Below are 15,070 nucleotides of genomic sequence, written 5' to 3'. Positions count from 1 at the left end.
GTACCTGTATGTAACAATATACACCTATACAGCTGCCATCATATGCTTTACAAAATCTCCATAAACCACCACCAGTGGAATAATGGTTCACTGCCATGCTCAGTTCAAGTTACCTGGATCAGGATTAGCTCACTGGGCCCTGTACAGCCTTTCGAAGGCCTTTGATCTGCACAGAGCACAGCACAAGGCAGCAGGAGCCAGGCCATGAGCCACAACATGCTCACACTGCAAGCCTGGCCAGCAGATACTGGACTCCTTGAGATGTGTGGTCAAAACATCAGTGGAAGTTACTATCTTTTTGAGGCAGCACCTGAAATACTGCATCTGTCGTAAGAGCTCAGCCCTGAGAGCTCAGGAGGACATGAACAAAAGGAGCTTGTTAAAAGTCAAATTCCTGGTGAGAAGAGGTGCCACAAGCTCAGAGGGGAAATACAGAGGGACCTCCCTGCCTGAGAAGTGATGAATCCTTAGGTCAGCTTGAGCTGAATGCTTTAACCTCACACAGAGACTTTGGAAACTCCTCTGGTTTCAATATACCATGCCAGGGGAGGTTGAAAGACCTGGGCTTGGAGCTGGGCTGGGCTGTTCTTTATGGTGGAGGGGGAGACATGTAAATGACTAAAAAACCCATAGGCTTGCCTGTGTGCCCTTTCCCAAGCCCTCTAACTGCTTGTCTAGCCCCTATCACCATGGTTCCTAACTCCACCTCCACAGAGCAGAGACTCGAGACTCTCCTTCACCAAACATCCCCCCATCTTCAACCCCCTGCCATCCCCACACACTCCATGTCCCTGGTCCATGCTCCTTCATCACACAGGCAGCCAATACATGCCAACACCATGCAGGAGCATGAGGACAAACACTCCACAGGCTGCACATACTGAGCCCCACACAAGTGTTATGCCATATCTGCGTTAGGCTGGTGCTACTTTTTCTGTTATTTAAAGTTCTTGACGTCAGTTAAGGGTACATAGAAATAACAGGGACTTTTGTCTTAAGAGACAATCTGAAAACAACTTCACCCTCTCAGAAAGACGAGCAAGGAGGGGAAATACTTTTTAAAAATCCCCTAAATGAGAACTACAAAGCAAATGAGAGCAGGCTTTTCTGGGATTCCCAGGTAAACGACAGAGCTGTACTGCTGTGCACAGCAAGACTTTCCAAAGTGCTTAACCACACTGAAATCTTTAAGTCGGGAATCAAGACCAGGACTAGCATCTGGAATTCATCTCGTCTCCAATGAGCAGGAATGCTCAATCAGAGAACAAATGGAGCCAAACAAATCACACTTTCCTCTTGAGAGAGCAGGCCACTTCTCTGCCTACCCTTGTAGCTCTTTCTGAGAAATGAGAGCATTCCCATGGGAGTTTTGCAGTTTCTCACCATCTAATTGGAATTCAGTGACATCCATCAGCATCAGAGCTGGTGCTGAAATGGGGAGGGAGAACATGGGCAGCTAGAGTAGAAAGGGTAGGAAAGAGTTAGGACAGGCCTCTGGGAAGTCATAAGCTGCTGGAAAGGCTCACTAACACTTGCCTTAGACTCTCCTCTCATGTCCCAGCTTAAACACAGCCTAAGCACTCAGAACCACTGCCCTTTCTCCCTGCTGCACTTCCAGCTCTTAAGGACAACAGGTCCTGGAAATACAAGATAGATGTGTCAGTGCTGCAAGTCAACAAGGACTTCACAAGAACCAGCACGCACGGTGCAAGCTGAGTCCCTCTGCAAGGGAAGGAGGGAAGAGCAGGTCTTACCTGCACTTTATGAACTTCATGTCCTTCACATGCAAAACAGAAGCTGAAAGAAGAGAAGCTGGCAGAAGGAGAAAAAGCAGCTCCACAAACAGCCCTTGCCATGTCCTGGTGCAAAAAAAGAGGGTTATTGCTTACTGTGCAAGTACAGACAGAGGCTCATAGCTCTGTCTTGGTCCAGGGAAAACAACATTGCTTCATATTGACTTTTCTGAATGGCCCTGGGAGTTTGTGTGAACCAATCCTTTTCTTGTGCAAGGATACAAGAAAGTGTTTGCTTGCTTCACCAGGAAGTGGAAGAGCAGCACACACAAAGGGAGAAATTTAGGCTTTAGGAATTTGATTGCTGGCCTTTCCTTTTCCCCCCTCATCTTTCACTGCAGTTTTACTCTGGAAATTCCGCAATGTTCAAATCCTTTCAAGAAATGATGTTTTCAGGCTCTTGCACAATTCGCTTTGGAGCTGTTGTGTTATTTATTCTTAACCACTTTCCCACACAGTAATCACTCCAAACGGGCCCCTTTCTTCCTTCAAAGTTTTACGCTCTTTCCTCTAGAGACAGGCTGATATCATGGCCCCAAAATTTACTCAGCTGGAACGTGAGGTAAAAATTGCAAATATTCAACTGCTGCTCATCCAAGAGCTCATGAGAATGAGCAGCGGGGATGGGAAATAACCCTGCTTTCCCACATTCAGCATTTGAATATTATCTTTCTTGATGCCAAATATGTAGTGGAACAATATCTGAGCTGAGGTAGGTGAGTGCTACAGACTTTTATTTTGATAGAGAATAATCTGTTTTCAGGATTTCATGCACATCCTTCTTTTCTACACTGTATATTTAAGACCGTTCTTTGCCATAGCAGAGTAAGACATTTTCAGCTTATCAAATTGGAAAATGCAAGTAAGTTACTGTCAGCAACAAATTCTAGTCAGTTACAGTGTTCTGTGGTTTTTCCTTCCTTTTTTTATATCCAAAATATAGCCTGGTTTGGCTATTCAGACCCTTTAGGCTGGTGAACGCAGTACGACATACTATACATAGTACTACAGCATTACTCAGACAATGTTGGAATGTGCCCAAAAATATTTGAGCTGACAAATATGCATTGAGTATTCCTTCAGGGACAGCAAGAACCTATACATCTGTTAACTACAGGTAGCACAAATGGAAAAAGCAGAGATACAGAAAACAAATATTTAGAGCAGTAAAATCATACAGCTCAGTGCCTGCCACCTCCTGCAAATCCTGTGACAGAGCTCTTGGAAAGCGGGACGGTGCAACAGCAAACATTAAAACACAGTCCTAAGCAAGCCTCCTGTTGGGTACAGAAATCAAAGTTCACAAAAATGACATAGTCCTTTTCCAAATCATGTGGCAGCAGCAGTACCAGCACTGCATATTTGGTCTCTCTGTTTTAATTTATTTTTGCTTTGTTGTCCATAAGCTTCATCTGTATTCAAACCCTAACCTAGTAATGCACAGAGTTCCATGGATGTTGTCAAAAGGAAGGTAGTGGCATGAGGAAAAAAGTTGGCTCAAGAAAACCTTAAGATGTTCTTTTCGTCTTGGGTTTCCTTTGCATAAAAAGCAGAGCTACTGACCACCTGTATCAAAGGGCAGATGGAAAAAGCAGCATTTAACAGAGAAATAGCCCAGTTTCTACATGATGCACCAGGGTCAGGGTAGAAAGGACGCAAAGTAAATAATGAACACAGAAACATCTGCAGTTGGTCTGCTACAGCTTAAAGGACTTAGAGCAAGTGACTGGAAGTCCTAATGAAACTTAGATTAATTTGAAAACTTTTGGAGAACAGAAAGAGAATCTCAGTGTGCATCTCCAGGGCTTCCTGCTAGCAGCCAGAACTGTGCTGAAACAGAAGAAGGACTTGGTCCTTCAGCCTCACACATCATCCTCTCTGGAAATGAAGAAGCCAAAACCATCCAGCTTCCCACTCCAGGTGCCCCAGACATAGGGCTAACTGCAACTTGGTTTCCTTTCTGGCAGTCTTCTCCTTACTTGTCTGCATCAGCAGCTTTCACAATACTTCCACTTCTAGTACGTAATTGAGGCACAGCGTTTTGAATGCTGTACACTAGTAGTGAACAACCTTTCTGTCACTACAAGACCCAGGATGAATTAGAGGGTTGAGAACCACAGCTTTCCCAGCAGGTGTTCCCATCACATAGACAGCATGTATCTTCTGATGTGCTGCTTTCTTTTCTGAGATCCACATCATGTATACATATCCTTCCCAGCTGGCTGTTTGAGGATCAGGCCAAACTCACTATTAGGAATGTGCTGTCAAGTTTGCCAACATCAACGGTCATGTTCCAGTGCCTATAAACACTCCTAGTTATGCCTGAATTTATAGAGAAGCAGCCCACATCTTCACTGGGCTGCATCCCGTCAGGCTCTTCACCCTAGGGCCCCTGGACTGCTGTTACTCCAACAGTGGAATAGCAGTGGTCAGTCTCCACTTTATTAAAACAGAACTTGTTAAAGTAGCTGTATTTGACCTGAAAAAAACACTGTCTCTTCACCATTTGTGAGGACTCTCTGCTGCCAGGCCTGTCACCTACTGCTGCACCTCCTGTCAGTCCAGGACAATAAGGTTACTGGGAAAGAGCCACTCTCAAAGCAGGCAGCGCTAACACTTTTACTGAAACCCACTGCTAACCATCTCCCTCTTAACACACTCCTGTCTGCAGCATCTTGATACCTGAAGTCCCAGGGAAGCACCCATGCGAGGACCTGGAATAAGGGCTTTGGGACTGTTACTGTAAATGAACAATCAGAGAGAAAGAAACCCAGTGAGACTTAAAGAGCTGCCTTGGAAGGACCCTTTAGGTAACTGAGCCAACTTTCAGGGTTTTTTTCTGCAAAACAAGTTGAAGTACAGTCCCAGCCCAGCAGGAGTCCTGGAATATGAACTAAAAAGGGATTTACAACATGAAAGAAAGGGAGATTTGAGTAAGCGCTTACTCTTACCCAAAACACAGGCTTTATCCATTCAACTATGACCCTGCACCTACAGCCTATGTTTAGCTCAGGCCTCATGGATGTGTTGGCTAGTTAAATGGGATCTCCTGATAAATGCAAATATGCTGTGACAGAAGAGTTCAACATAAACACAGAAACATCTCAAACCACAGTTTATAGATTATAAACTTAATTTCCCAAGACCCACTAGAAACCCAAAAGCAAGTTCCTATCCAAAAATCATATTTATGTTAATACTTGAAGTGAACTAAGGTTAAGGGTGTTAACTGCTGAACTGACAATCACAACAGAAGCACTGACAACCTATCTGTCTCACTGAAAACACGTGATGGACTGGAAATTGTTTCCAACAGAGAACATGAAAGAGAATAATATTTAGGTCAGACTATGGTTAAGAGCTACTGTCCATAATAGCCAGCTTCCACACAGAACTGAAGCTGAAACTTGCTTTTGAGCCCAAACAGTTCCACTGGTGGTTCTTCCATGATTCAGCAAAGTAAGGATTAACAGTGACTACTTGCTGCAGAGGGCAGGCTCTACATTTTTAAGCTACTGTCACATTAGTATCCTCAATAACAGGGCCAAAAGTTGGAACTAGTCCTCAGTCCTCTCCTTGATCCAAGCTGCCGCCTATTCATTTGTGACAGTGCAGCATGAATTCTCATCCTGCAAATATGGTTCGTGTAAAAGAACAAAAGTTTGGGTTTTCTTGGGGTTGTAAATTTAGCATCTCTGATCAGCCATAGAGTATGAGTAATAGTAAAATGATGTAAAAGAAATTTAAGTATTTAAAAGATAACTAGTGAACTTGTGATTTTCTTCCAGGCTGACTTAACTCTGCTGTAGCCAAAATGTAGACAAAATGTAGACAAAGCAAAGGGATTCTTGCAAGGCTTTCAAGACACTGCCAGAAAGTCCCTAACAAGGAGAAGTGCATATGACCACAGCTTTACCTACACTCAAGAACTACCACTGCAGCATCTCTGCACTCTATCAATATACAGCAACATTCACGCAATCTGATGTCAGAATCGCCTCTTCTGTGTTCCTTGGTGCTTAGTCACTTCCTTTTAGTAGAAGTAACAGGAATGTCAAATCCAGTATTTTAAGAACAGCAGAGACCAGTATGAAATGGCTAGCAATAGGCAAGGAATAGCAAAACTACAGCTTGAGGAGGTGGTGGAGTCGTGTGAGTGCCTAAAGGTTAAACTATCAAGGACAGGAAGTAAAGACCCATGGAGCTGGAAACTCTCAGCATGCTGGATCTATCAGATATGAATACTAAAGGCTGAAAAGAAGAATGCATTTCCTAATTTCTGGGAAACAGAGAATAATTAAAAAAAAACCCAAAAGTACAGGCTTGCATGTCTGTTGAAAGTTCATTGGAGAAACTGGGAACCCTGCCCTCTCCCTGGACTTCAGGGCAATTCCAAACACAATTTGATAGCAGGGTCCTTTATAAGAATGCAATGAACTTAATCTCTGTTTACACAGGAGAGTAACTGTTCCAACAGTGGATGTTGAGGTTGTATTGTGTTAACCCTGGTTGTGCTAGGGAAAATACTCATGGCATGTGCTTCTCCTCTCTAGTAGTGACAGCCCCAATGCTTTTAGCTTGGGTGGATCCCCTGCCAGTGCACTGAGGGCTACTGTGCCTGCAGTGTATCTCTGGTTCTGGTTACACTTCAGTGCACTGTGGTGCCCACCTTAGGGCTGGCATGTGCACCATCCACACTTAGCACGGGATACAAGAACCAGGAGCCAGGTGAACTGGCTGGGTCTGAAAGCTCTGGCTGAGAAGGCAGTGCTGGGTTAACAATTGGACACAATGATTTTAAAGGTCTTTTCCAACATAAACAGTTCTATGATGCCACTGTCCCAGACTTACTGCCTTCTACGAGATTTCTTACATACTTAATATAAGCATATGCTTAAACACTCTGTAAATCCCTTGTTCTCAGAAAGCTGACATGCCATTGGAGATGTTCAGGTAAGGTGCAAAGTGTATGCAGGTGGAGGAAGCAGATTTTATTCAGCTGCTTTTCCATGCAAACTAGAGGGCATAAATATTGGCAGGATGAAACTGAGCTGACCATTTTGTCTACAAGTCTTCGCATAGCTTTGAGTAACAGCATTTCAATAACTTGAAGCTAGCATCACCTTGGATATCTAAGGATGCCAGCATTCTTTTCTCCTCTATTTTGGCTTGTTCAGCAGTTCCTAAACTTCTGAATATGAAGGATACAAGAACAGGATATGAAGATGCAAGGTACCTGCACACATAACCTCAACTCTACCTCCTTGGATGATAGCCCAGTCCAGACACAATTCCTACTCTCTGTCTCTGAGCTTCCTAGAACAGGAGCAGCTACTGATAGCTAACAGTATGTATTTATACTTCACAACAGAAATAACCCTGCACATGGCGCTCATCTGAATCCCTTCATCTTTATGTAATAAACTGTATTTTAACCAACAGTAATCCTACAAATCACTTCCATTTCCCACTAAAGTGGGAATAAAAATTCATGTTTCCCCTCAGGCAGAATATTACTTATTCTCCAAACCTGAATTATTTTAAAGATACCTTTTGTGACATTTGCTACTCAATATTTCATATTCAGATGCAAGATTATAAAGTTTCAGTATTCTGGTGAACAGAACAGTGTGATGTTCCATTTTTACAATACTCCTATCGACACTTAGGTACCATCCTGCACCTGATGTGATCCCACTGGCCTTCCTACATTTAGTACAGGTTGATAGGCAGTGAAGAACTTCAGGGTTTATTCTAAATACAGTCTCAAAAGGTAGAAAATAAACATGAACCTGGGAAATCTGGCAACTGAGAACTTCACATGCATATGATGGATTGTTGGTAGGTCACTTGTCTGTTCCAGCTAGCTCTTTTGTCTTGTTTTCACACATGGCTGGCAGAAGCCTGGTGCCCCTGGCAGACTGAAGTTTGCTTTAGGTTGGCTCTGACACCACAGGGAGCAAAGCAGTAGAACAGGTCATGTCCTACTGGGTCCCAAATTTTTCCTCTGAGTCTTATTTCACACTTACTTCAGTACTTCTGGAAATACACCAAGAAATCTGGTTCAGGATAAGAACTGCCTGTTCCAACATAATTTCTCTCATCTCAGTGTTTCAAATGGGCTTGAATGCTTGGCTCTGCATCCAAAGCAGAAACTCTTCATTCCATTCTAGCATTATGTAAGTACAAGTCTCATACAACGGCAAAGTTTTATCATGACAGTTTTGCTTACAGACTTGGGCACTTGGAATGAGAAGAAAAAAACCCCCAGAAAACTAAAAAGCAAGTAACAGATAATGGGAAATCTAATGCATTCAAAATTGTTACATGACCACCATTAGAAAAACAGCTTTGAAATGTAGTTTCTCTTCTACTGCAAGGAAACACATACACCTTCCATTTTCAGGGAACAAGAAAGTGTCAGCTTCTGAAAAGAAATTAAAGATCGTATCAATCCAAACTATCTTTGAAAGTGTATTTGATGGAATACAAATGCCTAGGCCATTTCTGTAAACCTCTTCAAGCAGCTCTGTGGTCTCCCATACATACAGTTAGGTCAAATAAAGAGGGTGGAAAATAGATCTGCATAAAGCTTTGAAAGGTGAATCAACATCAGTAGTTCTCAAATGCAGTGCTGAGCTTTCCATAGGAGACAACAGCATCCATCTCACAGACTCAAAGGGATTCAGATGCCAAGCTCAAAACCAATACTCAAACTTACATGAAGCAATTAGCTATGACAGGTGCTCATTTCTGAGTCAAATACACATATACTCCCAAAATTTCACTGGAAATCTTGGAGTAACTGAATCTATATTCTTCTAGTAGAAAGATGTCTTGGGATGCAGAGAATCTGCTCATAGTTCTTTCCATTCAGCCCTTCAACTGACCAGTAGTAATGCCAACTTCCATGATTTTATTCCAAGAATTGTGATATAAAATGTTCCTCTCAGGGATGCTGCACATAATTTGTTAAAAAATCTAGAACCAACACTGTCTTTAAAAGAGCTCAGAAATGCTCGCCTGACCTGGGAGCACTTGGATCTGGTGGTACCAAACCAGAGTCTCTCCTGCAAGTACCAGGGAGCCTAGCTCCAAAACATAATGGTGTACATCAGTGTAAGTAAGCAAATTCCAGGAGCCATTTCAAGGCTCCCCTTCCTAAAGCTGCTCAATAGCAGATGCTTTTACTTAAAAGAAACTGCTGTCAAATAATATACAGTTTCCTTAGTCCTTATCTTAAAAGGTCCACAGACAAATAGTTTTAAAGGCAATGATCTCCCAGTATTGAGGTCAACCCGGGCTCTTTCACTGGCTTCTGCAGACCCAGAGCTCACAGCAGCTTCTTAAATGAGTCTCAAGAAATGGTTCCTTTCTACTTCAGGGGATCTTCTTTATTTGCTTTTCTTAATATTCCTTTCAGAGGTCCTGAAACTGATTCTCCTTCATGAGCTCTATGCAGCTTCCTATTCATGCTTACTCTATCTTACTTGTCAGGCTGAAGTATCCAATATCCAAGGCTGGATGACTGTCACCTCCTGGTCACTCACCCCAGCAATTTACACTGATTTTTCTCATCTTCACTGCCAAGAGCTAAAAACTGCATGTTCTAAGAAAAAACGAATCACATGGATAAATGACTGCAGAATCAGAAAGGATAAGATGAAAGCCAGTTGGCAGACAGTCATTAGTAGGAAAGACATTCTGCTTCCCAAATACTGCTTTCAAAAGGAAAGAGGAAATTATTAAAGGTATCATTAAATAGATTCACTGCTCTTCAAGAAGGGCAGTATTTGGTTTTAGCTGGAAGAATAAAAATAACATGAAATACTGTATCAGTCACAAAACCAACCATCAGCTCATCCCACCCATATTATGGCTCTGAACTGCCTCCTTCCCAAAGGCTATTATTTATTCTTTATTATATTTCATTTTATTAAGCAGTTTAGAGTTGCAATTAATTATTCAGGGTTTGGGGGTTTTTTTTGGAGTACTGGGGTTATAAAAGGACCTGGATGCTAAACTAATCCAAGGACATCTTGCCATGGTGATGGCTATACAGGATCCTTGGGAAAACTCACCTACAACAAATCCTGTAGATAGAGAAGCTGCCTTTGAGGCACACAGAAAGAGCAATCACATTAGTAGGTACAATCACAGCCTAGCAAGGAATATCACTGCCTCCATCTGTTGGGGGACAGATGCTTCTCCACCACATTGCTGAGAACTATACAGTTATGGAAGACACAAGAAAATGTGTGGGAACACAAAGAGACACTGATTGAGAACAATGATTATCTGACATAAGTCAGATTCTCTCTGGAACACCCAGGCTCTACAGCTGGAAATGCACAGAATTTAGAGGCTGATCTGGGGCTCTGTAACAAAGTCCATAATCAGAGGAGCATTTCATAGGGACCCCACTAGTGCTATATGGTGCAGTATGCACATGCACCCCTTAGTGCTATATGGTGCAGTATGCACATGCAGTTGTGTGATGGAGGTACAGCCAAAGGCAGTCACCCTTCTTCAGAGTGATCACATCTAGCCACAAGTATATAAGCGCAACTCAAATAAGAGAAGGTGCCATTGTCATCAATGTCATTTTACAGAAACCTGGTGAACTGAGAAATGGGAATGTTGATATGGCAAAGTATAAATAGCAAGCAGAGCTCTAACTGCACACTTCAAGTATTAGTCAATGCTGAGCAATTTATGCTTATCCTACTACATCAAGATCTTGCTTTAGAAATACAGGGAAATATCTACAAACAAAATTTAATGAGTTATCAGCTTTCAGTGCCATTTTGTCCAAAATCAACAGGAAAATCTTCTTACAAATGGAACAAAGTGTTTTTCCCCCAAGCTAACCTTGCCAAACTAAAAATCCAGGAGCTAGAATGGAACATGGTACATTAAATGTTGCTTTACTTCTCAAGCCCCAAATCCCAGACCTCAACCCCCTATATTTATAAAGCAAAACTCAAAGTAGTTTCAGTGGTAATGCTCACTGCAATCAAACTTCCTCAGTCTCTTGATCCAAAAGTTGCTTTAGCTCCCTGCATAATGCACTAAGTTTATACACTTTGCCACCAGTACTCATATTTCAACTAAGTGCTGAAATATTGAGATTACTTATGCCTCAAGCTCCTGGATTCATGTGATTATGCAAGAAATCTAGTACAATTAAAACCAAATTGCTAGCACTTCACATGAAGAAGAAAATCTTCAAAATGGGACTGCTAAAGTTGCCAAACTCAAAGTACAAATAAAAAGGCACAAAATACATCGCTTATTAAATCAGACTATTTTTAAGGTACTCTCAGGACTGTGGGAGCCATGCTGGAGTTGGAACTACTGATACCATGCTGTCATGCAACATCTTAAGCAGTCTGTTTGCAAAAGCTTGGCAAAAATGTAACAAATTTGCAGAAACCATCAGGAGAATGCAGGTACCCCAACAGAAATTAACTGATGTGTAAAAACAAACACGTTTGGGTTTTTTTTCTCTCCCTCTTGTACATGAGGCAGGACTGCAAAGAACACTTTTCCCTGCAGAGCTGTCCTGTTGCTTTCCATCGGCCCCTGGAGATCACACATTTCAGCAGGTCCCCAATTCCATGCACCACTGTCCCCTGCTCTGGGTCTGTTTAAACCAAGAGTTACTGCAATTTTTACTTTATATTAAAAGCCAAAGAAAATGTTCCCTGATCTAATAAAGGAACTGCAACATAAGAGATGAGCTAGAGCAACGTTTCTATGAAGCCTTCAATTTCTGCCCGAGAGTGCCCTGGCATCAGTAGTGCACAAGTGCAATAGTCTTGAATTTGAGGATGAAATCCTATAATCCAAAGAGGAATCCATAGAAAGTCCTACCTATAGTTTTTTGACAGATCCTGCTACTAGGCATGTATTTATAATAAATGCCCGAGAGAGATGTTTAATATTTAAATATTTTGTCCTGGCTAAATAAATTCAATGTATAACAGACTGCTCCAATAGCTATACACTGTAAGTAGGAAGAGTGGTGGATATGCTGCCCTGCAATAGTTAAACTATCTTGAGAGCCTGCTGAAGTTTTATTGAGAACACAGGCCTTACATATAATGAGTGTTAGTGTTTTCTCAGACTACAAAGGAAGTCTCATCTTTATCCATGCGAAACTTTGGCTTACAGCCTTAGCAGGTCTGTGCATGTTTGAGACAGTATAATGTCAATGTCTGCAGGAGCTGAACAGCTTCAGTTGGACCTATTCCATGATTCTATGACCAGAAACATTGCCACAGTTCTGAAAATCCCCCTTTTCTTCTCCCCTGTATGGAGAAATAAAGGCACTATATGACTCCAGGCTCTGTTCCAGCTGAATTCACATTAACTGGTTGTCTGGTTTTGCTCCCATCACAGCTGAACAGATTGTAAGTTTCTAGTCATTTCATCCATCCTTGACACATCAACACCCAAACAATTCTTCAGTGAAAACATTCAACAGAGTTCTTCACTGTTATGATACTCTTAACCTGCCCTAACAAGAAGAGATTAAATTAATCCTGCACAAGCAAAAAGGTCTAATTTATCAGAAGCCTGTGCTGTTTCTTTAAATTAAGACTATTTCTAATTTATCTTTTTCTCTCAGAAAAAAGATAAACTGCTTCATTGATTAACAGACAAATAGTTCGTTGATTAACATAATCAGGTTAAAGTTACAATAACTTGTTCCCAGCTTGGACCTGTCATTTGCTGCATCTAAGACAGACTCCAAGAGAAGTCCCAGTGCCCAAAAGCTCCTCTGTCTCTCCCCCTCATATCCACTGGATTTATAAAACACAGCACCTTTTGCTACAAACACTGCTTCATTTTGAAGTGATGTAACTCCTTCTGTACCCAAACTTCCCACTGAAGTCTATAAAATGCAATGGAGGCCCCATAAGCTTTAATTCAAAGGTTTAGTACTGTTTTCAGAAAAAGAAAGGCTGTATGAATTCCAGAGACAGCACTGCAAGAACCAGAACCACACAAGTCTGTTTTCTTACATATCCCAAATGTTTAACCTGAGCATCAGTAACAGTGCAAGCTGCCATCAGAGGATTTAGTCTCTTTTTCTAGTGGATTTTCTAGTACTGAGTGTTGTACTAGCTCACTCTACTATGCACAAATTGCTTGTGCTCTACTGAGTCATTAAGCTTTATGGCAATTGTATAAACTTAATTACCTATGCAGAGTTTAATTGAAACTGTAATGCTGTAGTGATTACACTGAGGTGACAAAATGCTGGCTTACCTTTGAAGCAACCTAGGAGAAGTGTTAGCATGGCCAAAGTACAAGGCTATATAACAGCCTAACAGAAATCTCTTGCACAATGAATGCTAAAAACACCGAGCACGCACCAAAGCAGATCACTAAATGGAATTAATACTTTCCGAAAACAGCTCAACCTCCAAATATCTCAGGAATATTTCTCTCAGGAAAAACATACCAACAAAACAAGTCCTTCTTGTTGCCATGGCTTAAAACCAGCTACAGCTTAGGTAAAAAGAAAAAGGAAAACTAGGTAGGTGGCATATCAGCAGGTGACATAACTTTTCTGGGCCCCTGCAAAACGGGAAAAATGCATATATAATCCTAGTATATACATTTGAAAATGCTGCGTGCGAGAGTGATAATGGACCTTATCATTGACTTCAGTAGGCTCCAGAACATAAATACAAATAAACTGTCAATTCCACAGTTCTCCTGTTTCCCTAGTTCTTAAAATAATTTCATAACATTTCTCCCATGCAGCCATTTTATTAATTTGCCTAAGTGCTCCTGAGCCTCCCTAGCAAGCACCCCCATTGTTTTGTTTCCTCTTATTTACTTCTTGTTGGTTTTTTTTTATCAACTGTTTTCTTAACTTCTGGCAATCATACCCATAATTTTCATGGCTAAACAAACACATTGCAAACGCTTTGCCATCAGGTCCAGCGTTTGCTGGAGCTACCATAGCTGTTTATCCCCCCCTGCAGGAGGAACCGATCCTTCAAGGAGCCACAGTTTCCATCTGCAATGGTCTTTCAAAGCGTGGCCAGCATCCCAGCCAGGGCACGTGTACATATATACATCACAGCAAACACAGCTCAAATAATTCAGCCACATTTTTGTACGTGTCAAAGAATTCCTCTGTCAGCTGTTACCAGCTTGCTACGTTCAAAATACTGTGTAACTGTTAAACCAAAAAACCCCAAACAACAACCCCCCCCAAAAAAAACCCATATGTAATATAAAAAGGAAAAGCAAATTAATTGCCTGGCTGAATTCCAAATGGGGCTGTCTGGAAAGCTCTTAATTCGCCCTTTTAGCAGGCAGGAACTGGATTGTTCTACTGCCAGTGGAGCTGCTGCCTTCCCTCCACTTACTCAGGACCAAGATCAAAATGCAGTTTTGAGCTCCAGTTTGGACAAGCAGATTGGGGTGGAAGCACTTGTCAATACTAAGAAAAAAGGTACCAATTTTTAATCCTGATCCTATAAGCATTTATGCAAATAGTGAATCATTTTACAATGGCAAACAATCCTGTTATACTGGATAAATAAAGTCACCTTGAAGGATCAGAGCTGATGTTACAAAAGGAATTCTTTCATTGTTCTCTCCAACAGAATGTTTTACGCTTTGTTTCAATCTTAATGGCAGCAGTGGAGTACGAGGCCACATTTTACCTCCTACACAACCTAAACCAGACACTTTACTCAAGTTTTCCTGCACCTCCTTGCATAAGCCAATAAAATTTATAATGAAAATCTACATTTACACACTGATCCTTCCTGACAAAACCTATAAATGTGGTCACAAACCAAAACAAACCAACTTTGTCTGAGCAGGATTATTTTCTGTAACCATGTTTAATGGTGTTAATTATTTTATAAAATTAACTACTGTTTTCTAGACTGGAATTCTCTCCAAATACTGGCCAAAGGATGGATGGCTTCAGCTTCACCGTCACCGTACCCCGACCTGCTGTGGGCTTGCCTGACTGCGGTCTACTGTCTTGCGATGCTGTTTGCATTTAACAGCCCTCCACGGATGATCGCAAAGGAACCTCCATTGCTCCCCCGAGTCTCCACCATGGCTGGGGAAGGGGCTAAACCCACACGGGCCTTGGCTCACGCCGGCCGGGCACGCTCCTCCCTCAGCGCCGCCATCCCGTGGGCTCTGGGCTCATCACCATAGCAACAGCGCACTCTCCCTTCCGCCCGGCGCGCTGGCCGCAGGGAGTGGCGTCAGCGCTGGGCGCCGGGCGAGTA

General features: G+C 42.0%; 1 protein-coding gene across 1 annotated transcript in view; it reads right to left on the bottom strand.

The window, feature by feature from the left end:
* The window catches only part of GGT5 (gamma-glutamyltransferase 5), a 36,732-nt gene that overhangs the window by 20,324 nt on the left and 1,338 nt on the right, over positions 1 to 15,070 (bottom strand). The window lies entirely within an intron of this gene.

This window comes from Pezoporus wallicus, unplaced genomic scaffold, assembly GCF_028554395.1.
Source record: "Pezoporus wallicus isolate ANWC-B61680 ecotype Strahan unplaced genomic scaffold, APGP_CSIRO_Pwel_v1 contig_6401, whole genome shotgun sequence".
Lineage (NCBI taxonomy): Eukaryota > Metazoa > Chordata > Aves > Psittaciformes > Psittacidae > Pezoporus > Pezoporus wallicus.
The sequence above is the reverse complement of the archived record's forward strand: the minus strand, read 5'-3'. Positions and strand labels throughout refer to the sequence as shown.